Below are 18,090 nucleotides of genomic sequence, written 5' to 3' on the forward strand. Positions count from 1 at the left end.
GCAATCCTTCATCAGGAGTTCATTCAGCAAATTCTCAATCAATATTCCTCCCACAGCCGTGGGCCAGGCCCTGTGCTAGGTGCACGGGGCAAGGTACACGGGGTCCCTGCTTTCTTCTTATGGGGGAGACAGATGGCAAACAGATGAGCAAGTGGCAGATGGTAGTAAATCCTATGCTAAGAACCCAAACCAGGTGCTGTGATGGAGCGACTGGGAGCTCCTTTAGGTGGGTGGGCAGGTAAGGCCTCCCTCAGGGGATCTGTAAGCCGAGATCTGAAAGACACAAAGAAGCCAGGCATGAAGAATATATATATTTTTTAATCCTTAAAAAAAAGAAGAAGAAGAAGCCAGGCATGTAATGACTGGATGGAAGAGCATTCCAGGAAGAGGGAACAGCTAGTACGAAGACCCTGAGGTGGAAACGAGCTTGATGTGTTCTAGAAAGGGCAGGAAGGCCAGTGTGCCTGCAACTCCCAGAAAAGTGATAGGAGATGATAGCACAGATCTCAACAGGGGCCAAGACCTAGGGCTGGGGACACCAAGGTAAGGAATTGGGATTTCAACTGAGGTTAGAGGAGGGAGGTGATGTAATCAGATTTCTAGTTTTTAAAAGGTTGCTCTGCCCGTAAGATACTTATTAATTATAAAGGGAAAACTAGTAACAAAGTGGAGAAACCTGGCAGACAGCACCTTACCAAATGATCAAAGTGAACATCGCCAGTCAGGGATCAAATGGACATCACGTGAAGGACACGCGTCACCTCAGCGGGGTTCCTGCCAAACATGCAGAACCTGAATCTAGTCAGGAAACATCAGAACCAAACTAAGGGACCGTCTACAAAGTCACCAGTCTGTGCTCTTCAGAAGCGTTCATGTCTGAAAGACAAAGACAGACTAAGGGACCGCACCAGATTAAAGGAGATTAAAGAGACATGACAACTGAATACAATGAATGATTCTAGATCAGCTCCTGGGCAAGAAAAATATTTTATTTCTTTTGTTATAAAGAACAGGAGTGGGACAACTAATGAGATTTGAATAAGATCTGTCAATCAAGAAATAGTATTATATCAGTGCTCATCTCCTGATTTTGATAAATGATGCTGTGGTCTTTTAAGAGAATGTCCTTGCTCTGTTTTTGCTTTTTTTATGGAATACACCCTGAAATATACAGGGGCAAAGGAGCATCACGTCTGTAAATTAATCTTAAAAGTTTCAGGGGAAAAAAGTGTGTGTGTGTGTGTGTGTGTGTGTGTGTGTGTGTGTGTGTGTAGAGAGCAAGAGCTCGAAAATTGGTAGATTCAGGGAATCTAGGTGAAGGGGAGGCAGAAATTTTTGGCTCTATTTTTGTAACTTTTCAAATCTGAAATTATTTCTAAATCGAAAGTTTATAAAATAAAAATTTAAAAGTTCACTCTGGCTGCTCGGTGGAGTATAAACTTTGGGAGCGGGGGCAGCGGGAGGGGAAGCAGGGCCAAGGTTGAAAGTCCCTTCCCCCGACCTAGGAGGGAGCAAGGACCAAGGCTTTCAGACCTGATTCAGAAATCAGGACCTAGGGAAAGCCACCCGGTCCCCCTTCGGACTGCTAACAAGGGGCCCAGCCTGTGCCCACCAAACAGCTCCTGCAATTTTCCTTTGCCGCCAACACTGAAAGGCATCAAATGTGAAAGCCCAGAGAGGCCGGAGCAATGTGGCCGGCACTCGGCTCCAGGAGGCCCGTCAGGGGAAGGAGGGACTGGCCGCAGCCGCTGCTGCCGCATCACCTGTAACCCCAAGCATCGCCTACAACCCTAGCATCCCCTGTAACCCCGAGCATCCCCTGTAACCCCAAGCATCCCCTGAGAACCCGAGCATCCTGCACTGCCTGTCACCCCCTTGGCCGGCCTCAGCCCCTCAGGAAATAAGGCTCTCTGGGCCCCAGCAGACCCTGGTCAAGATCCTTTTGACCCAAGCCAGGGCAGGTTCTGGAAGAATAAAGGATCAGGCTTCCTCAGGGGCCTGCCCCTCCTGGTCTGGTGCAGGGGACACGTGTCGTGGCCAGTGAGGCTGTCTAAACAAGCAGGGGGTTCTCGGCACATCAGGCGCCACACTCATTAAACAGAGGCCAGCCGCGGGGCGCATCTGACAGGGCCGCCTCCAGACGCCGGCTTCCCGCAGGTGGACGGGTGCGCCTCGGCCCTGAGGGCTCCGGATGCCGGGTGGTCTGATGATTCCGGACAAATGTGCCGGTGCCTGCCGCCCTCCTTTATCGTGCACGGAAACAAACCCCACTGTCAGGAAGGACGAGAGAGGCTTGCACATCCCACATTTGCTGGGCCCCCTTCCCCGGTTTAGCAGTTCACATTTTGACACCCATAACCCTCTTTGCTGGTTTAGCGGCATCCATGGCCCGCAGGGAAAGGAGGCCCAAGTGTAGACGCGGTGATAGATTGTAATCAGCAGGCCCCTAGGAGAGCCTGTTCCTTTATCCTTGCAGTCTTTCATGGACACTGCCGAGGCGGGGTGACTCAGACGCTCCAGAACTGGGAGCAGCAGGGCCGTGGGTCTGGATGGTGATGTTGGCCTGTGTGTCAGGCCCAGCCCTTGGCGCCGTGCCAGCTGGGAGGCTGGGAGGCTGGAGGTTTGCAGGCTCATAAAAAGAAAGCACTTGTCCCTCTGCCAGACAAGAACGCGCCAGGTTCGGCAGGAAGAGGAGAGTGCTGCTGAAGCCGGGACATTTCTGCCCAAGGCAGTGTCATCCGTCAGATAGGGAGGCTGGCGAACATCTGCTGCTTCTTCAGGGCAGGTGGCGACAGCATCGGGGGAGGACGGCTTCACTGGTCCCCTTGCAGGTGACCCAGTAGCAGGTGAGGAAACTGGGACGCAGGGAGATGGAATGACTTAACCTAAGGCTCCCACTAATACCTGCCCCCGACACCTCCACTTCCCTATGGTAGCCAGGCCTCTGGGAAACTTGGGGACATGGAGCTACAATGACCGTCGCCTTCCAAGTTAGCCTGCCCCTCAGGCTGCAGCGCTCACAAGTTTTGCCCAGGCTGGGGCAAGCTTATGATGGTTTTCTGTTTTCCAGAATTTCTCCCTTTGACTTGAGATGGCATGGCATCAAGCAGGGTTTCTCAAACTATCTACGAATGTAGGACCCATCTTGTTTGGGTTTGTTTGCTTGTTAATTAATTTCAACCTGCCATGGATGGATACATTTGTAAAGTACAATGAAAATGATTTGCTAGAAAAAAATGAAATGAAAAGGAAATACAAGTTATAACATACAAGCCCCAGCTTTTATCGTTCGCTTTAACAGACATAAACATACTCCGTCAAGCTGCTATCAAACTTTCTAAACACCCACCCCCAATTTCTGTACTCAGCTCACGGTGGACAGGCGCCAGTTTGTGGACGGGCACCGGCCTGTGGTAGTGGCCCACTTTGAGGGTCGGCGGTGAAAAGTTAAGGTCAAAGCGTGTGGGTTCTCATGCCATCTCCGTCATTAACTGGCTGCATGGCTTCCCCTTCTGAGCCGCCGCCTTCGCTTACACATAGCAGACCCACAAATCAACTCACACTATGGTCAGATGAGTGAAGAAAGATGCCAGTTTTTTTTCTTTGTCCATATCCCTTCCAATCCTTCTCAGCATCACTGGACAGGATGGGGCGACGAGATTTCAGCTGGAGCCAGGAGACCGAGTGCAGTGCAATTGTGTAAATGGTCCTTTCAAGCAAATGCCGGGGCTCTCTCAGGTTTCTACCCTGCACTTCTCACACGAATGCCCTGGGGAGATTGTTAAAAGGCAGATGCTGATTCAGCAGGTCTGGGCTGGGACCTGAGACTCAGCATTCCTACCAAGCTCCCAGGTGATGCTAAGGCTACTGGTCCTGAGACCACACTTTGAATAGCTTCTGAAGGGCTTAGGAGGCTCATGCAGGGGGAGGAATCAGGCCCTAGGACACCCCCTCCCACTTTCTCCGCCCCCCTGCCCCGCAACAAAGCTTCCAGTACTCTGCAGTGGAGTGGCTGATCTTGGCTGCTCCTGGAATGGTGATTGCTGAGGCGCGGATGGCCCTGCCTCTCTGACTGAAGTCTAAGCCTGGAGAACCCCAAGTCCGATTCCCTGGGCGAAGTCACAGCCCCATCACTCCAGCCAGCTCTGCCTTCCCTCAACTCCCACTGGTACCCTGAAGCCTTGAAAACTCTGTGATGTCCCCCACCTGGACCCTGGCTAGGGCCACTGGCCCTCAACACAGCTACCTTCCACTGAGAGAACTGCTGGGTACCATTGCCGGCCCCCAGGAACCAAGGGCAGCTCGGCTCACCCCACCGTGCCACTCTCTGAGTTTTCCTTAACATGGAGTCCACCAGATGAGTGTGGGGTGCAACCTCCAAACTGTCCTCCCAGATCCCCCAATCCAACCAGGGGCAAACATGCCCCCTCACTTCTCAAATGTACCTCTCTCCGGCCAGATCCCAGAGTGGGTGACTAGAACTCCCCCAGATTGCTACCCCAGCTCCAGCCCCCGTCTTCCTACCATCCTCCCAAAGCAGAGGGATCAGCCTCTGTGCATTCCTCTTGCTGTCTGGTCATGACTTCCTTCCTGACACAAAACAGGAACTACAGGAACAGTCTCTCCGGACAATGCCTGACTTCCACCCAATTTCTTCCCTGTGGATTCAGACACAGTCTAATTTGACCAAAGCTGAACAATAGCTTCCTGGGCAAAGCAGTCACAACCATCCCCTGATGCTCTGGAAACTTGAGACTCGCTGAAAATCCACATGAAAATACTGCTGCTTCATGGGAAATGGAGGCATCCCTCTCACTAGACCCAAGAATCTACAAAAGGACCAGTGTCTTGGCAACTTGGAAATGGAGCACACTTCCTAGGGAGGCCTGCGGCTGGGGAGTCAGATGCCTCCACAACCCCACAGGGAATTAGTGAGCACCTCCTGGGTGACAGGGAACTTGGGCGGTGGCGGGGGGTGGGGGACTGGGGAGACAGGTCATCGAGGTCCTGCTTTCAAAGCACTCACAAGCTTAGGGTGACAACATCACCATCATCCCCTGTGGTGGGCGTTCTGACACACCTCCCAGCCCTCAGCTCTGGCCCCTTCTGGGCAGGGTCTGCCTCAGCTGCTGAGAGCCGCCACGTTGAGGTAGCACCCTCCCGGGGCAGCCCACACCCACTGACGGATGGCTGCAGGGTATCATCTGGGGACCACTCTGATGGGCCATCAAGCTCCAGAACTCTCTATGGGCTCGGCCAAGCTGTTGTTGGTCCAGATCTCAGCTCAGCTCTTTCCTCTGCCCTCACCCACTCCTGCTTCCTTCCTCTCCCTTCCTCAGGTGTGGATCTCAAGGCCTGAGAGATGGGAGAGCAAGATGTAGCTGTCCCTGGGCTCATGCTGAGAAAGAGTAGGGTCACAAGGCCGGGCCTGGGCTCCATCCTGCCCCTTCTGAAACCGAGCAGGACCCTGTGGGGCTCCTGAACACCGAAGCCTTTCTGTGTCCCCCCTCCATTTCTTGTTTGTAGGGAATAGACTCCAGCCTCCAGGACCTTCCCTGAGTTCCAAAGGTCAGATCCTAACAGTTGTTAATCAGGGAAGGGACGGGATGCAGAGACAAGGGAGAAGCAGTCAAGAAATAATAGTGCAGGGGCTTCCCTGGTGGCGCAGTGGTTGAGGGTCCGTCTGCCGATGCAGGGGACACGGCTTCGAGCCCTGGTCCCGAAGGATCCCACATGCTGTGGAGCAACTGGGCCCGTGCACCACGGCTACTGAGCCTGCGCTCTAGAGCCCACGAGCCACAGCTACTGAGCCCGCGCGCCTGGAGCCTGTGCCCCGCAGTGGGAGAGGCCACCGCAGTGAGAAGCCTGTGTACCATGGTGAGGAGTGGCCCCCACTCTCCGCAACTAGAGCAAAGCCCTCTTGTGCAGCAAGAAGACCCAACGAAGACAAAAATAAATAATTTTTTTTTTAAAAGAAAGAAAGAAACAATAGTGCAGCCTTGGGGCAGGGTCCTGGTTCCCCATCTAGGGATATACATAACAATATCTTTGAGCTCTTTACAGAACTAAAACCCCCAACAAATGGAAGATGTTAGCATTCTTCATTCCAGATAACCTCAAGAAGCTCATCAGGAGACCACCTGAGGCCAGATAAAAGGCTGCAGGCCCTGCCCACACCCTGATCCTTATCAGCAACCCTGCCCTTGAACCATTGCTATAAAACTCCTCATCGAATCCCCCCCGGGTTGGGACACAATTTTGAGAGGCACAAGACCGCTGTGGTCCCCTTTGCCTGGCAAAGCAATAAAGCTATTCTTTTCTACTTCACCCAAAACTCTGTCTCCGAGATTCGATTCAGCACTGGTGCACAGAGGCCAAGTTTTCGGTACCACTTCCACTGCCGTGGAAGGGGAAGCCACCCCTCCAGGAAGACAGGCCTCTGCTCCCCCCACTTTTCCTCAGAGAAAAAGCAGTGGGAATAGCACCTGCTAGGTGGGAGGCTGTGGGAGCCTGACTGGAGAAACTGCAGGAGGGGCAGGAATCAGGGTGGGAAACAGACCCACAGGCCAGAGTGGGAAGAAGAGATCAGTGGGGAGAAGTGGTGCAGTGCAGGGAGTGGACCCTGGCCTGGCCATTGGGAGACACAAGTTCCCTCCCATCCGGGCTGGGCTGGGGGCCACTGAACAGATCCTCTCTCCAGGCCCGACCCCTCACATGCCAGATAAGGAATGTGCACCTGTGGCTCAGGTGGCCTTTGAGGCCTTCTGGCTCTGACATTCCGGCCGGCCTCGTGTTAGGCTGCGTTTGTGGCCCTGGGCCTCGTGCATGTGGCCCAGAGAGCTAAGCAAACAGGGCGGAATTTACCAGGGGAGGTGGCCCCTCTCTTTTTCAGAGAGGTCAGTGGTAGTCTGGTTGTTAAGGGCTGAATTGTTCCCCCTGCAAAAGAAAAAATCATACATTGATGTCCTGCCCCCCACCTCCCAGGACTTCAGAATGTGACTGTATTTGAGATAAGGCCTTTACTGAGGTGATTCAGGTAAAATGAGGTGACATGGGTGGGCCCCAATCCAATCTGACTGGAGTCTATTGACACAGACACACACACAGGGAAGACCACTTGAAGACACAGGGAGGAGACGGCCGTCTGCAAGCCATGGAGAGAGGCCTCAGAAGAAACCAACCCTGCTGGGACTTTGATCTTGGACTTCCAGCCTCCAGAACTGGGAGGCAGTACATTTCTGTGGTTTAAGCCACCCAGTCTGTGGTCCTTGTTATGGCAGCCTGAGCAGAGCAGACTAATAACACTGGTTGATTAAATGTATAGACAATTCCAAACCTAGCCCTGGAGGGTTTTGTTCCATATGGGGAGGCCCAGGCACTGCTGAGGGACTCCTGGCTGATCATCTGCAGCTGGTGTGCTCGGGCTCCGGGCTGGGCAAACCCCCCGCTTACCACACAGCCGGGCTCTGGGCGGGGCGGCACGGGAAGCGAAGGTGCGCACTGATTGCAAAGCCGAGAGCTGTTAGCTGTGGCCCTGGCGCTGTGGCTGGCAACCCCATACCGTGTATGCTCCACACCATGAAGGGGAGAAGAGAGAATGTTCTGACCAGCTCTGGGCCACGACCGTCTGCATCTGTTTCCTTACCTCTGAGGAAAGGTTTCCCAGTTCCAATATGCATATGGCTCATCACTCACTGTGGAATGGAATCGGAGATATAACTAGCTGTCCTCCCAGCCCACAAACTCAGGGAGTATCCACGTGGCCTGCTTTGCCCACTCAAGGCACCCCAGGGTGTCTCAGGACAGAGGCCCGGGACTACTCCCAGTGACCCAAGGGCCGACTCTGCTTAGGAAAGGCCCTTCTCTAAATATTTTCTCTCTGGGTTTGGCTGGAGACCGTCACAGCCAGTCAGGGGGCTTGGAGAGAGGACCAGGCCTGCCAAGAGCCTCCTGATGACTGTCTCTGTGAGGAAAACCCAGGGAGAAGGGCTGGCCTACTCCCAGGCAGCAAAGGGACAGGCCCACCCTCCCCTTCCTGGGTTCAAGCCAGGGCACCCACTGGGGCTGGAGAGTTCTGGACCCAGGCAGACCCCAGAAAACAGCCCGCAGCCCTCCAATCAGCTGCCGTGTGTTTATTTTCACAGCTGCTCCTCCCGTTCGGCTGTTCCAGGGAGCAAAGGAATCTGTTTGTCTGCGAAAAAGAATGTGGCAGAGGCAGAAGGCGGCCTCGGGCAGCCCAGGCAGCCTCAACAGCTACAGAGCCGGCCAAGACCAGCCAGACACCCAGGAGAGTCACCCAAAGGCCTAGAGGCCAAGGCCACAGACTCAGAGACACCTTCCCCCTCCCCTCCCCAGGCAGCCCTGCTCTACCAGGTGCCAGGCTGGCGGCCTAAATGCACGGAACAGGGACCCACCCTCCCGAGGTATTTCATTTGCTTCTTTCTCATTTACAGACAAGCCCACACCCCCCCCCACTACCCACCACACACACACACACACACACACACACACACACACACACACACACACACACATACACACACCCTCTGAGAAGGTCAGTCGGCTGTATAGACGAGGGACAAGCACATAGGACCGAAAGCGGACATGCTTACAGCCAGGCCTGCAGTGGGCCTGGAGACAAAGAAGGGGGGTGGGGGGAGGGGGACGAGAAGCGCCCCCGCCCCAAGGCCAGCTTAGTCCCAGCCCAGCCAAGGGAGGCCATCTGTCACACTGGCGGTCCAGCTGAAGCCCCCAGACCTGTCAGCCTTGCTCTGGAACTTTCTGGGCAGGCCAGGGGTAGTCCAAGCAAGGCCAGCCCAAAGTCACTGTCTTTTTGGGTGGTCAGGGGCTCTGTCCCTCCAGGCACTCTTGATACCCACTCCCACTCAGACCCCTCCCCATCCTCCTGGGCTGACCAAGAAGTTGTCCTGGGGGCTGGGCGAGGGGTGGAAGGGACACATAGCCTCCAGCTACATTTTCTAGATTACAGCCCCTGAGTGGTCAGATTTAGGTTGGAAATTGTCCCCCTGCTGTTGTGATCTGGCTTATCTTGAACCCCTCAGAGGCATAGGAGTAGAATTGATCATAGTTAATCCTCCCTCTAGGTCTTCCCTGGTCAGGTGAAGAATCCAGACGTAATTGAGCTCGTCCCCTGGGTCGGCCTCTTCACCCCCGAAAAGCTCTAGGAGACTGAGAGACTTACCCAAGGACATACAGCAAGAGTAACCAAAGGAAAATGTCTTAGACTGGGCTCTTCCGGACCTGAGACAAGGATTTGGGGCCAAGTGATTGATTTGGGAGCGGGGAAGTGAGGCAGAGAAGGGAAGTGGGCAGTAAGGAAGGTGTTGTCAAGCCAGTTCCCAGAGTGAGACATTGGGAGTCAACCCACTGGGCTTCTCTGAGATACCCTGTATAAGATGCCTCAGCGTCACCCCACTTGGGCAATGGCAAAGCTGGAGTCTTCGTCCTCTCGTTCCCATGTATCAGTGCCTGGGAGATGCTCCCAGGGGCATTGCCTCAAAGCCCTCAGGTGGGGATCTCATGCCCTTTGAGAAGGTTCTGGACTGATGAATGCCAAGGGACTTTGGGCCTGGCACCAGGAGCTGCAGAAGTTGACCCCAGTTCTCTGTGAATACAGGGTCTTACTGGGTTCCCTGCACTAGCTGCCCCTCCTGGCACCTGAGACCACAATATTCAAGGCCCTCCAGCTGCTCTGTGAGGAAGTCAGCCTGTCGGGAGTTGGAGCGGAGGGGATGGTGGGAGATCGGGTAGAAATAGCCAGCCCACGCACACGTACGCACAGGTACGCACACATGTATCAGTGTGTGCCACTAGAATGGGGTTGGGCTTCTGTGCCAGCTTCAGAATGGGGGCACCCCTGAGAATCCCTGATGCCGCACAGACTAAGTAGGTGGGGACCCCCTCGGAAGGGTCCCACACTTTGGTAGCAGATTCCCAAAGTGGATCCAATTCGCAAATTTACCACCGTGCGACCTTGGGCCCAGGACAGGTTGCTGGACGCCTCGATGCCTATAAAATGAGGATATTAATACCTGCCTCAATGCCCAAAGGCTTGGTCTAAGAGTTAGAAGTAACAGGGTGATCTTCCTACCACAGTACCTGGTCCACAAAAGAGGTGGTAGGTCATATTTTTTCTTATTGAGGTAAAATTCACGTACCATAAAAATTCACCATTGTAAAGTGTGCGTTTCAGTGGCTTTAAGTATATTTACAATGGTGTGCAACCATCACCACTATCTAATTCTAGAATATTTTATCACCCCAAAAGAAATTCTGTACCCATTCGGCAGCCTTTCCCTATTCTCTCCTCCTCCACCCCTGGCAACCACCAATCTCCTTTCTGTCTCTGTAGATTTGCCTATTCTAGGCATTTCATATAAACGAAATCATACACTATGTGGCCTTTTGTGACTGGCTTATTTCACTTAGCACAATGTCCTCGAGGTTCATCCATGTGGTAGCACGTGTCAGTCCTTTATTCCTTTTTATGGTGGAAAGCTATTTCACTATGTGGAGAGACCACATTTTGTTTATCCATTCATCAGTTCATGGACATTTGGGCTGTTTCCACTTTTTGGCTATTATGAATAGTGTTGCTAAGAACATTCGTGTACAGTTTTTTGTGTGGACCTACGTTTTGAACTCCTTTGGGTGTATGCCTAAGAGTGAAATTGCTGGTCGTATGGTAACTCTGTGTTTAACTTTTTAAGGAACTGCCAAACTCTTTTCTGCGGTGGCTATACCTCTTACATTCCCACCAGCAATGTAGGAGTGCTCCAATTTCTCCACATCCTCGTCAACACTTGTTATTTTCCATTAAAAAAAAATATATTATAGCCGTCCTATGGATGTGAAGTGGTGTCTCATCATGGTTTTGATTTGCATTTCTCTAATGACTAATGATGTTGAGCATCTTTTCAGGTGCTCATTGGCCCATATATTTTTTTAAGATATCAAACATTCCCAGTAATAATTACCTTGGAATTAAACCAAAACACAAAAGTGGGCTGAGGCCAATAGGACTGGAGACTCCAGAATGCCCTGGGCCTCCATCCCTTGGTCAGACATCAGAGTCATTAGATGACTTCCAGGGCCTAGAATGTGGGGACAGTGCAGAGGCTAGGAGGAGTGGCTTCCGTTGGCAGCCCACAGACAGAAGAGGAGGGGCATATATCAGCTAATTTATCTACAGTAAGTCCCCTACATATGAACCTTCAAGTTGCGAACTTTCAAAGATGCGAATGTGCGTGCCAGCCCCTGTATGCCAGCTGTTGTACTGGTACTACTGTACTTTTCAAGATACTATACTGTAAGATTTAAAATGTTTTCTTCATCTTTTGTGTTTGTTTTTTATGTACATATTATCTGTGCGAAAAGTATTATAAACCAATTACAGTACAGTACTATAGAGTGGATTGTGTTAGTTGGGTACCTAGGCTACCTTTGTTGGACGTAGGAACAAATTGGACTTACGAACCCACTCTCGGAACGGAACTGGTTCATATGTAGGGGACTTACTGTAATTTTTTTCCTTCTTTGGAATAAATTCCCAGGAATCAGATCACTTGGACAAAGAGAACAGAAGTTCTTGTCGCTGCCCCTTTTTAAACCATCACAAGCTACATATGTATGCAGTTTTACCCTTCTGACCTCTTAAGTATTGCTATACCAATACTTATACACAGATAACTAAAGAGTTATCTGGTATTTTGCTCATTTCTTGATATTTCCACATCAATTCGGATGAGCTCTTTCCTAAAATAACTATATCAACCATATTTTTTGTCCTCAGTCTGCTTTCTCTTCATAAGCTGATTGGAATGTGGTTTGAGTTTTTGTCTTTCTGTTAAGCATCTTTGATTATCTGTGCAGTTAACTTTTACTTTCTATTTTCTGATTCCTTCTGTCACATCCAAACTTTAAAAGTCCTTCCCTGGGGGCAGAACATGGTTTCAAGATGAGATCCTTCAGAAGAAAATGTTCCAGCGCCTAAGAAATTGCAAAATCCCTCGGACAGGTTAGATGACATTGGTTGCTTCCTGTCTGCAAGGTCCTTCTGGGGAGGGGGGATTGTTTAGCCTCATAGTTCAGAGCTTGGGCTGTGGAGCCAGGCTGCTGGGTTTGAATCCTAGCTCTGTCAAGTGGGCCAGTTACTTAATTCTCTGTGCCTCAACTTCTTCATCTGTAAAATGGGGATAATAATGGTACCCCCCCCCTTCATAGGGTTGTTGAGAAAATTGAATGGTACCCTAAGTTTATCTAAGTAAAGTTTTGGATCTCCAGGGCCTCAGATCTCCCATGGCAAGTAAAGTAGAAGGATGAGACTGGTATTTCTTCTGGTCCTGCCCAAAGAGCAGGCCACCGACAGGTCCCAGCCAGGTTCAGCAGGGAGCCAGGGAGGACAGCCCGCTGGGCCCACAGGGCTTCTCTGCCAGCTTTTCTTTCTCTTGCCTTCTGTTTGGTTTGATCTGAGGTTGACAGACCACCTGGCCTGCTAAACTGGGGCAGTAAGCTCATCCCATCTGCCGGCATACCTGCCCAGAGCCTGTCATTTGTCTGTGTTTTTTCACCCTAAGGGGGTGGCCATGGATGCAAACAGCCCGGCTTGTTTTGTCACTTGGTCTCCACTGCCAAAGCTGCTGCCCTGTCATCTCCCTCCCCACCAGGCGGCTCAGACCCAGGAATTTTAATTGACCTGAATTAGAAACTTTGTGAACCAGAGTCACTGGAGAAAGATCTGAGGGGGATTCAAATGCCTGTGACTTTCAGGTGGGGAAGTCAAGTCCCCAGAGAGCCAGTCAATGGGGAGTAGTGACATGGCCTCAGCCAGGCAAGCCCTTGGGGCTGAGCCCCAGAGTATCCCAGCTGTGGAAAAAAAACGATCCCCCCGCATTCCTCCAACCAGGGTGGAGTTCAAGTCTCTCAGCTTAAAGTGAAATCTCCCCTAACTCTCCCCCATCACCCCCCCAAATCCTGCAACAAAGTGCCTAATAATAATAATAGCTGGCCTTGCCTTGGCTTTGCAAACGGTTCTCACACTCAGTTTGAGTCATCCTCTCATGAGGTGAGGGAGGTGAGTGTTGTTGCTCCCATTTTACAGAGGAATCAACTGAGGCCAAAAAAAGGTGATGGCAATGGACCTCAATCCAAGGGTTCTCCATCTTTAGCGCATTAAAATTCCCTGGGGGCTTCAGGGGCTGGCCCCACCCCCAGAGTTTCTGAGTAGTGGGTCTCTCCTGTGGACGAGAATTAGGTTTGCTTGTTTTTCCTTCCCCCCGCGCATCTTTATTTGAGGTATAATTGTCAAATTTAAAAGCGTACATATTTCAGGAGTCACACTTGATGTTTTGTTTTGTTTTTTATTTATTTTTGGCTGCGTTGGGTCTTCGCTGCTGCACTCGGGCTTTTTCTAGTTGCGTGGAGCAGGGGCTACTCTTGGTTGCGGGGCGTGGGCTTCTCAGTGTGGTGGCTTCTCTTGTTGCGGAGCACGGGCTCTGGGTGCGTGGGCTTCAGTAGTTGTGGCACGCGGGCTCAGTAGTTGTGGCTTGTGGGCTCTAGAGCACAGGTTATGTGTACCTTGTGAAATAATCGCCACAGTCATCCAAAGGAAATGAAATCAGTATCCCGAAGAGAATTCACTTTTCTAAGAAGCTTCCAGCCGATGCTGACGCTTCAGCGCTGGGGTCCACGCTTGGAGAACCACTGGCTTAAAACTTGTGCCACTGCGTTATACCTCCCCATCGGGTTAATAAAGAAATGCTTCCGGCAGCTATGGTTGGACAGATTTGGGTGTTTTCCAAAAACTCTGTTAATGGCAGCATATCTAAAACATAAGGCAGGAGCAGCAGCTTCCAGCTGCGGGGTATTTCATACATGAAGGGAAGGGGCGTGGATGAGAGAGGCTGGGGTGTCCGGGTCTGGGGCTTGAGCACAGCGGGTTCATTCTGGGTTCCCTCCGGGGAGTCCACGTGACTGGGAAAGAGGAAGGTGGAATGACTGCTCAGGTACGGAAGCATCAAGGTCTTGGCTGTGTAAAAGCCAATCATTACTTCCAGGTAGTAATGTGTTTTAGGCAATGCATGAGTCTCAGAGCGGTGGCCAGAGAAATGGCGAGTCGTCGGATATTGAGCGAGTGATAATGGAATCCAGGAGGTGGAAATTACAAGTCGAAAAGTAAAATCGATGCCCTGACTGTGAAATGACTGAATGCCTGGTGAGGAACTGTGTAGGGATGTCCCCCTTCCTCGCTCCCCACCGACCTTTAAGATGCTCACTGGTTCAGAAGTTCCTTGAGGGCAGGGACCATATTTTAATCATGGGTAATCATATCATGTCAGGGCAGAAATGGCCCTTAGAGAGCTTCCAGCCCTGGAATGGCAGATCGGTTTCATTTTGATGCCAGCTCCGATCGTTTAGCGATGGCTGCCTGAAGCGCTGGGCTGAGAAGCGGGGCTGCCCATCTCGGGGCTCCGTGGGGAGCCGAGCCTCGATCAATTAGCGAGGCTTACCACGGGCAGGGGAGCGGGGAGGCAGCACTTTGCACCGATTAGCCAACCCCGATCTAGTCCTACCTGCCCTGCCTACAGATGAGAAAAGAACTGCTCCAGAGCCCTGTCTGTGTCCCCAGAGCACTCCCGTCCCCTAGCAGCCATTCCATACCAGGCAAAGGGGTCTGTGCGTAACATTCAAGGGTCTGTGAACTCGGATGGGAAAAAAAAGTACATCTTCAGTTTTACTAACCTCTAACTGAAATTGAGCACTTCCTTTCATCATGAACGTAGGCAAGAAACCATAGTAGCATCAGCAGTCCCTGTGACTGTCACCAGTAGAAACCACAGCTATCTTTACAGCACATCAGAGCTGCTGCAGATATCTTTAAAGATCGCTTACACTCCTCACTAGGGTGAAATGAGAGTAGTTATTAGATCTGCCACCAAATCTTGTTGTTGACTGCATTAATAAAGAAGCACATATATGACTCCCTCACAAACTTGTTTTTAAATATTTGGATAACTGCGTTTCAATAGAATTGGTTTCCTCGGTGATCCTATATGACACATTTAAATCCATTATTCTGAGAAGAAGCTCATAGACCTCACCAGATGCCAAAGGGGTGCATGGTCCACAAAAGGTTAAAACCCCCCTGCCAAAGTTGGCTGCCTGCAAGTCCTGTGTGCCAGGGCCCCTCCCAGCCTCGGCTTCAGTCACAGGAGCGGATGTGGGCAACACGGGCTGTCTTTGGTACCTTGAATGCTTTGCTGTGACTTGGCAGCAACTGGCAGCTGAGATAGTGCAAATTGGCCGCTCTCCACTCTGGGGAGACAGCTGACCTCGGGGGCTCCCTGGGCTCAGATGCCCAGACGGTGACAGCTCTGGCCCTGTGCCAGGCCTCCCCGGTTTGGCCTTCCACAGCGATGGCCAGTCTGGGTCACAGACACGGCAGCTCCGTGTTTGGCTCCAGCCTTCTTTCTCCTATAGCAACCCTGCCCTTCTGCCGTGCTGTCCCCCAGGAGCCTGAAAGGCCAGCTTCGTGGATATCTTACTGCTGCGTCTGCTTGCCTGTTTCTCATCCTCAGCATGGGGGAGAAAGACAGCCTGGAGATTTCAATCACGGAGCACAGGCTACATCCCCGGTCCTCAGGCTCACCTTGCTGTTTCCCTTTCATTTTCAAAATGCATCTATTCTCCTTCCTTTGGGCATGCAGATGTTGAATTCTCAGCTATTTGTCCTGGAAGACACCTCCAAAAATTGTTCCACACATCCCACCCCTCCCCGCCCCACCCTTCGCTTTACAAACCGGGACACAGGCTGGGAGAGGCAGCATGACCTGCCCTTGTGACACAGACCTGGAACCACCCGGCCAGTCCTTTCCCCAACGTTGCACAGCCTTATAAATAATGTAAGATTTTGGCATCGTAACCATCTGTCTCAGGTCAGGGAAACAAATTGCAAATTCATCTCTATACAAAATCACCATTTGATGAAGTCAGGGGAATTGGGGCTACTGCTGTTCCAGGGGGCTCTGTTCCCAGTAGATTCTCTGTACCCGGCACGACCGAAGGTTCTGTGCAGAGTTTTTGTTTGTTTTTATTTTCAAAGACCCCTTGAGGAGTTCTAGAAGTGTGGGGTAAAGGGTGGATCCCTCCTATTTTCCATCAGCATCACAGACGATGCTTTCAGGATGCTTCTGGTGTGGAGCTGCTCCTTTGCCCAAGGAATCTTCCCCACTGCCTTTCAGGTCAACAGTCACGCCTGAGCTACAAGGTCTTTCAGTTAGTGGAGACAGGGAAGGAGCTGTAACGAACATCCCCCAAATCTCTATGGCTTAACAGAATGTGTGAAAGGCTTATTTCTCGTTCACATCACATTCCAATCAGGCGTTCCAGGGACGGCCTTGCACATGGTGATTCAGGGATCCAGGATCCCTTCATCTTGTGGAAAACAGCACTACGAACTTCAATATGTGGCTTCCAAGGTCAAGGTAGAACAAGGTGAGAAAATGGAGGCTCCTGAGTGACAGATTTTTATGGTTCAGATATACTACTTCTGCCTACTTTCCATAGGCTAGAACTCAGTCACATGGCCCCAACCTAACTGCAAGGAAGCCTGGGAAATGTAGTCTAGCTGTGGACTCAGGAAGATGAAGAAATGGATACGGTGGGAACAGTGTTGGAATGGCCACGGTCATTAATGTTATACTACTGTCCTAGTAAAGTTCTTTGGGTTGCACGTGACACTAGCTTAAGTGGGGCAGGAAAATATTGGATGGTGATGACCAAAAGGATGCTGGATACCTCACAGAGTCCAGAGGAAAGTAGATTGAGGAGATTCAGGAGGGGCTGGACAAGAGAGTAATGATCATCAATAGCTTCCCATTCTATGGGACCCCGTGGTTTTTTACTTTTTCTTTGCTTCATCTATTCATTCAACAAATATTATTGAGCACCTACTAGATGCCAGACCAGGCTTTATTGCAGTGAAGCAAACAGACCACATCCCGGCTCTCATGGAGCTGACGTTATGTTCGATTTTCTATGCAAACTGTTTTCTCTCTTCTTTGTGCCCATGTTCCTGAGGTCCACTGTGGTCCTTGTATGGGATGTGATAATGCTGGCCTGTGGCCCTCCCAACTGCTATTTCTGTCCTTTTCCCCATCTAATGGCCCCCACCTTCTACCTACAAGATATCTGGACAACTGTTTTGTGCCATCACTTGTGAGAGAGAGACTATTAAATGGGGACTTCCTGCTTATCACATAGACCAGATGTCTTTTTTTTTAACATCTTTCTTGGAGTATAATTGCTTTACAATAGTGTGTTAGTTTCTGCTTTATAACAAAGTGAATCAGCTATACATAGACCTATATCCCCATATCTCCTCCCTCTTGCGTCTCCCTCCCTCCCACCCTCCCTATCCCACCCCTCTAGGTGGTCACAAAGCACCGAGCTGATCTCCCTGTGCTATGTGGCTGCTTCCCACTAGCTATCTATTTTACATTTGGTAGTGTATATATGTCCATGCCACTCTCTCACTTTGTCCCAGCTTACCCTTCCCCCTCCCGGTGTCAAGTCCCTTCTCGACGTCTGCGTCTTTATTCCTGCCCTGCTCACAGGTTCTTCAGAACCATTTTTCTTTTTTTAAGATTACATATATATGTGCTAGCATATGGTATTTGTTTTTCCCTTTCTGACTTACTTCACTCTGATGGACTCTCTAGGTCCATCCACCTCACTACAAGTAACTCAATTTCGTTTCTTTCTATGGCTGAGTACTATTCCATTGTACATATGTGCCACATCTTCTTTATCCATTCATCTGTTGATAGACACTTAGGTTGCTTCCTTGTCCTGGCTATTGTAAAAAGAGCTGCAATGAACATTGTGGTACATGACTCTTTTTGAATTATGGTTTTCTCACAGTAGATGCCCAGTAGTGGGATTGCTGGGTCATATGGTAGCTCTATTTTTAGTTTTTTAAGGAACCTCCATACTGTTCTCCATAGTGGCTGTATCAATTTACATTCCCACCAACAGTGTAAGAGGGTTCTCTTTTCTCCACACCCTCTCCAG

Source organism: Physeter macrocephalus, chromosome 21 (genome assembly GCF_002837175.3).
Source record: "Physeter macrocephalus isolate SW-GA chromosome 21, ASM283717v5, whole genome shotgun sequence".
Taxonomy (NCBI): Eukaryota; Metazoa; Chordata; class Mammalia; order Artiodactyla; family Physeteridae; genus Physeter; species Physeter macrocephalus.